Here is a 7612-nt window from a genome sequence, read left to right as displayed (position 1 = left end):
TCACTATTAAGAAGTGAGTAGGGAAAAAAAGCTGGGCGATGATGGCACACACCTTTAATCTCAGCACTCAGGAGAGAGAGGCAGGCAGATCTCTGTGAGTTTGGGGCCAGCCTGGTCTACAGAGCTAGTTCCAGGCCAGACACCAAAGCTACAGAGAAACCCTGTCTCAAAATAAAAAGAACTAAAACAAAAAAGTGAGCAGATTATGAGGACTCTGACAAGATCATTGGGTTGATTGAATGGTAAAATTTCAAGAGATTCACAAAACTTTACAGTTATTGATGCTGCCCTTGGCTTCCTCCAAGATCAGTTGTTCTCAGCCTTTCTGAAGCTATAAACTTTTCATACAGTTCCTCATGTTGTGTTGACTTCCAACCATAAAATTATTTTCACTGGTACTTCATAACTGTAATTTTGCCACTGTTATGAATCATAATGTATATGTCTGATATTCAGGCTATCTGATATGTGACCTTTGTGAAAAGCTTTTTGACCTCTCCCAAAGGGAGTCATGGCTCACAGGTTGAGAACCATTGTTCACGAGGATGAAGATAAGTCTGTATTGTCAAAGACACCACATTCTTCATGCACAGGACCTGAAGGAGCTGAACTGGATCTGATGGAAAATTTTTCTCCCTGAGGGCTAGCTCTCACAGTACTAGAAGGTGCCATGCAAATTCCCAAGGGAGGAAGCAATCAGTAGTCCTACCCAGCTCTGATGCTTATGGACTACACTAACAAACAGAATGGCACAACACTGTGGCAGTAACCAACAGGTCTCTAATTGGACTCAAGGTATGTGCACCAAGACAAAGCCAGGCCTGGTACTGGAAACATAACCAAACAATCAGGGCTAGCGTCATCATAGATCTTGAATAAGAATCTACAACCTCCCTTTATTAAGCCAGAATGATTCCCAACTACACTCTAAATATTTATCCTTATACCTGCAGATAAGTATAGGTCTCAACTTTCAAAAAAGAACTATGTATTTGCATTGTAGACCGTTATAAGAAACCACAACTAACAAAATGCTGAGAACAAGTGATCATGTTCTCAACTGATACAGCTACAATATAACGCCTGCACTTAAGGCTCAGGAATCATAACAGAAAAGGGGTGGAAGAATTTTAAAATTCAGAGAAACAGAACATTTGCTGTGAGACTGTGACTCCTAGAAATGTCAGAGAAGCTATGTCCATGAATTTTCACCACCATGACTGCCTAAATAAGATCCGAACAAAGATGACCCTAATAATTACATTAATATGGAATTGGATAATTACATAGGGCCCAACCCCAGACAAAGAACTATAGGCAACTAAGGAATGCTGAGAACAGGGGAAATAGTCTTCCCTAGGGAGGAGCACACCAATTGGTTATCTAATACCAAGTGACCATCATTAAAAACATTGACACATAAATAATATTATATAAACTGAGCAGGTTATATTAATATATTTAGGTATATGCAACAAATTTAAAGAAAAAGAGGTCATGAATTTGAAAGCAAGGGGGTACATGGGAGAGGTAGGAGAAGGAAAGGTGTGGTGGTTTGAATAGGTATGGCCCCCATACACTCATGTGTTTAAATTCTTGACCTACAAAGAGTGGCACTATTAGGAGGTATGTCCTTGTTGGAGTAGGTATAGCCTTTTAGGAGGAAGTGTGTCACTGAGGGTGGGCTTTCATGTCTCAGATGCTCAAGTTGTACTCAGTGTGGCAGTCTTTTCATGCTGCCTTTGGATCCAGATAGAACTCTGAGTTCTTTCTCCAGTACCAAGTCTACCTGTACACCTCCATGTCCTGTTATGCTGATAACAAACTATACCTCTGAAACTATAAAACACCCAGTTAAATGTTTTCATTTATAAGAGCAGCTGTGGTCATGGTGTATCTTCACAGCAATAGGAACCCAAGACAGAAGTAAAGGGAGAAGTGACAGTTATATTTTAATTCCTTTTTTTTGTTTTGATGGCCTTATTGGGAGATACTAGAAATTAGGAGATGGAATGTCATTGGAGGAGGTAGAACAGAGGGGGACATACTTTTGGGCATGTCATGTTCCTAGACCCTTCTTACTATTTACTCTCTTCTTAGACACCATGAGGTGAACAACTCAGCCCTACCACACTTTCGCCACCACCAGGCTCCTGTCTTGTCATAGGCCTCTACACATTAGAACTGGCCAAGCAAGGCCTGAGAGCTTTGGCCTAAGGGCCAAAATAATTATTTCTTTCTTTAAGTTGATTTCTCGGATATTTTGGCATAGATGTAAAACTGATTCATACACAGAAGTGAAAGAACTGACTATTATGATGGTGTAGGAGGTTCTTCTGTTTATGTGTTGCTTTCATTGGTTAAATAAAGAAACTGCCTTGGCCTAGTTTGTAACACGAACAGGGCCTGCTTGTTGGGGTTTCTGTCCCGCCTGGTACCCCACAGCCAGCAAGCCCCAAAGAAAAGCACACAGAGATGTCTATAAGTTATAAAACTGATTGGCCCATTAGGTCAGGCTATTTATTAGCTCTTGTAGCTTATATTAACCCATTATTCTGATCTATTTTTGCCATATGGCTCAGTACTTTTTTCAGCTGGCAGGTCACATCTCGCTTCCTTGGTGATCTGCATAGGACTGAGGAGGGAGCTTCCTGCTTCTCAGAACACTCCTGTTCTCCTCGACCCACCTCTACTTCCTGTCTGGTTTTCCTGCTTTTACTTCCTGCCTGGCCAATCAGCATTTATTTAAAACATGATTGACAGAATACAGACAATTCTCCTGTACCACTAGTTGATAGGGCAGAACTCAGGTAGGTGGGGAAGACAGAACAGAATTCTGGGAGGAAGAAAGCAGAGACAGGCAGATGCCATGAATCTCTGGCCTGAGATAGATGTAGGTTAGAATCTTGCCGGTAAGCCACAGGCACGTGGTGATACACAGATTGAATAGAAATGGATTAATCAAGATGTGAGAGTTAGCCAATAATTGGCTAGAGCTAATGGGCCAGTTACTTCTGACTGAGAATCTTTTCTAGTTCCTATTAGTATATACCAATCCCTCCTTCTGTAGTCAACATGACCATCATGGAGGACTGAAAATGTTGTCTGCCCATCACTGATGAGGACCAACTACTGAAATAAGACAGAAAGGTCAGATTTAGATGTAAGGTCAGAACTAGCCAGTGACCAAGCTAAAGGGTGGTGTGCTGTGCCTCTGATGATCAAAAGGGCAATATGTAGGCCTGTACTGAGCAAGGACAGAATTTGCATGTATTGACTCAGTGTTTCTCAATTGGAGGGAGAAGTGACCTATTACCCAATCTATCTCTCTGTCCCTCAACATTAAGTAAATGCTGTTTTCATTTTAATTATAAACAAAACATGGGAATATATCATCACTGTAAAAATTGAAATGTATAGAAAGTGGCATATAGAAAGAGTGAAAACTCTCTTTATACATGTCTCATTTTTGTTTTTATTTTATTTTTAGTCAGGGCTTCTCTGTGTACCCCTGGATGTCCTAGAACTCACTCTACAGACCAGGCTGGCCTCCGACTCACAGAGATTCACCTGCCTCTGCTTTCTGAGAGTTGGGATCAAAGGCCTATGCTACCACTGCCTGGCCTGTCTCCTGTTTCTTAACTTACTCCACTCCCCACTCAAGTTACTATAAAGAAAACTTCATCATTCCTCATTGCACCTTTGTATTTATTCATATAAATAGGTTTTAATGCATGAAATATTCATACTATACTTTTGGTCCTCCAATTTACTTATTTTAGTATAATACTTAAAAATAAGAAAGTAAACCTCTTCCTGTCTCTGCACCTGAAGATCCTAGTTGCAGCCAATATGCAATGTCTACCATGTGCAAGGAACATCAGTGCTTGATGTGAGTTAATTAGTCTAATGCTCAAAATAACTGATGGAATGTGGCTATGAATGGTAGACTTAGCACCCAACCAAAACGTTCAGTGACTTGCTAGAGATTGAAAGCTATTAAATAGCATCACTTGTGACTATAATTGATTTGGGATGACCTTGACCTTGGCAGTCCTTCATTGGTCACTATCATCCCTGCATCACTGATCCCACGAACTGTCTAATAATATACACTGGCATTATGTTCATTTCCAAATGGGGAGACTTACCCATCTCTACACTTTAGAAACATCTTTTCTGACTGATATAGGAGAGGTCCTTACTCAAATACTTGCATTGTTGATGTAATATTCCCAAGATATTCTGGAACTTTTGCATGGGTTCATAAATAAATAATACTGTTCGGCCCCCTTTTAAGCCCATCGTGTAACTCATTATTAGTGAAATTATGATGCCTGTTTTAGAAGATATTTAAGACCTTACTTTCTCATTGATGTGAACTCTTTTCCTTCATATGCAAAAACAGTGAATTTGTTGTTTCAAGAAATATAAAAATCAATGAGAAAGATTTAAAGGAGCAATTAATGAGATAATGTCTAGAAAGCAGTTTGAAACCCTGGGAAGAAATGTTTTACATCTATAGAGTGTTCTTACCCTTCTGTTTGCTCAGGGGCCATAAATATGGTTGAATTCCTCTGTGAAACAAGCATGTGGAGGTTGGGACAAAGGAAGAATGAATATTTTGTCTTCAGGTGTCATGGGGTTGTTTGTTTGTATCCATTTGAATATTTATCTATAGTTACATTAGTATGTTAAATTCTGTTAGAAAGGTTTTTGAGAATTCCTAGGTTTAAAGAAAATAACTTCTAGCTGTCACCTCTTTGTCATCTCTGAGACTGGAAACTTTCCTATTGTTCTAAAATTAGATCATCATATTTAGGTTGACTTTAAGTCATTTCTCAAGAGTTCTTTTGTTGTACCACACATTTCTTTATTGACTTTGTGATTTATTTAATTGGCACAGGATTTCTTTATACCATCCATCCTCCTGTCTAGGGCACTGTCCCTAAGTTACAGACAGATGCAGGAAAACCAAACAAGATACAAAATTCAGAATCAACTTGCCTGTTGGTTTATCTATATTTATATCTATCTATTTATATTTAGCTATATTTATCCATTATTCTTTATCTGCCCCGAACAAAGCAAGAACAACAAAGAATTGTGTAATAGCACCCTTCTAACTGTGGAAAATTCTCCTCTGTAGACAAACCCTAATGATGGATAGGTTGAACTATAGTCAAGAACAGGGATTCAATGGTTTTAACGTTCACACCAGCCATCTGAGGGGCTCATTAAGCAGGTGAATGGGATTCAGTATGTCAAGGTGGAACTGGGTCTATAACATTTCTAACAATCTCTCAGGAGAAGCTAAAGCCTTGGATTCATATGGCAGACATAAAAATGCAAGCATCTAGAAATGCACAAAATGTTTAGATGAAAAACATCATTGTTTTAATTGAGCTTTGTGGTTGGAGAAAACAAAGGTGTCCAGAGTATACTAAGTTCACGTCAGAAGTTAGAATATGCTCCAGAGGAACTTTCCAGAGTGTGGCAATTAGAGCAGTTTGCTTGCCAGATCAGCCCTTGAGCATGCAGTGTGGCTGTGGAGCTTAGGTGACGGTGGAAAGAGAATTTTTTGCTGCAGAACTCAATGCAAAGATTTTAATGGCCTTCACAACCATTGTGAAGTGTATCACAGGCTTTTTAGGGAACAAAAGTAACTGCTGACTATGCAAACATTTTATAAACAATCTCCACCAATTTGTTGATACTACCGTTTTGAAAAAAGATTCTGGCACCTCCTTTCAGCAGACGTCTGAGGCACCCGGTTATAATTCGAGCAATCTGAAATTTCCTGAAGTTGAGGAGTATTTTGATTTGAACCTACCAATTAAGGTGTCTCACCCAGTAAAGACCGTGCATGAACTCCATATTTCCAAAACCCTGATACCTAAAACTCCCTGGTCCTTAGCATTTTAGACGAGGGGTACTCAGCCTGTAACAAGGGATGTAAAAATGAATCAGAAAACATGGAAAATGAAAGAAGGAAAAATCATTCCTAATGAAAAGCACCTTCTGTGTGATTGCTATTATTCTGTTTAATTTACTTATTTTTTTCTTACATAGCAGGTACTACATACAACAATCCATTAAAAATTGACAACTTTTTAAGACTGTACCTTAAATAGGCTACATATTTTATAACTTTATATCTTTTTTTTCATGGTTTATTTTTTTATATTTAAAAATTTCCATCTCCTCCCCTCCTCCTACCCCTTCTCTTCCCTCCCCTCCCCTCCACCCATACCTCCCTCCCTCCCTCTCCAGGCCAAGGAGCCATCAGGGTTCCCTACTCTATGTTAAGACCAAGGTCCTCCCAACTCCCCCCAGGTCCAGGAAGGTGATCAACCAAGCTGAGAAGGCTCCCACAGAGCCCGTCCATGCAGAAGAATCAAAGCCCAGTGCCATTGTCCTTGGCTTCTCAGTCAGCCCCCACCGTCAACTTTATATCTTAAGTGTTCTTTACAGCCAATATTATTTGAAAATATTTGTAGCATCAGGGTAGTTTACACAGAATTTTGAGTGTTCCTTTTGTTATAATGGCCACATTTTCTGAGCTGTCCTGCAGTTGTAGTTAAATGATCGACAGTTATAACCTTTGACATATATTGACAAATTGCTTTCCTAGAGGGCTGAACCAATTTTTATGTCACTAGCAGCATGTGACAGCACCAGTTTTAATCTCAAATGTCATTTCGCTGTGTTCTTTTAGGGGCCGCTAAGCTAGCCCTCCCCACTCTCTCTCCACTACATACCTCTTTAAGTCTTGAATGACTTGTATGGCATCTGAAATTGTCTTACTTGATGTGTGAACTTGTGCTATGTCTCTTTCTCCCCTACTAGAAAGTTCCCTAGCAGTAACAGTTATTGACTGACAGATGTGCCCACTTTAGCATGAGGGAGGTGTGCTTGATTCTTCCCATGTAATTTGTTTTTAATGCTTCTGTTAGTTACCCATCAGTTCCCATTCCCCTTTGTGAACTGTTTAAGGCAATGCAAATGCAAATCTTAGAGTAAACAGTAATAACCCATACAAGCCTCACTGTCCTGTGAGACACTGACTTGGTATGTTCTTGATATGCAGTGTGACTATACACTGAAGACATGCATGCCTACCAGGGAGACTAGGGGTCATGAAGAAAGATGGATGAAATGAGGAAGTTGGGAAAAGAGCTATGTTTAGAAAGAGTTTGAAAAACTGGGCAGTGGTGGCACACTCCTTTAATCCCAGCCCTCTGGAGACAGAGGCAGGCGGATCTCTATGAGTTCGAGGCCAGTCTGGTCTACAGGGCAAGTTCCAGGACAGCCAGGGATACACAGAGAAATCCTGTCTTAAAACACTAAACAAAATGTTAGATAGAAGTTGAACACATGAGTTGGTTAGGGGAAAGAAAGGCAGGTGATTGTCTCTCGTGGAACATTTGGCCATGGTCAGCAGACACTTTTGCTGGTAGAGAGAGGGTATTCATTAAGTAGAAGCCAGAGCCAGTTCTCAACAGCACAATCCTCTGGTCCAGAGTTGAACACAGGCTTCATATAGTTGGTAAATTCCACATGTGGCTCATATAAAGTGCATTCATGATTGAGAACCACCAGAGCTTGTGAG

Source organism: Arvicola amphibius, chromosome 2, assembly GCF_903992535.2.
Source record: "Arvicola amphibius chromosome 2, mArvAmp1.2, whole genome shotgun sequence".
In the NCBI taxonomy this organism is placed as follows: Eukaryota; Metazoa; Chordata; class Mammalia; order Rodentia; family Cricetidae; genus Arvicola; species Arvicola amphibius.
This window is presented reverse-complemented; position numbering follows the sequence as displayed.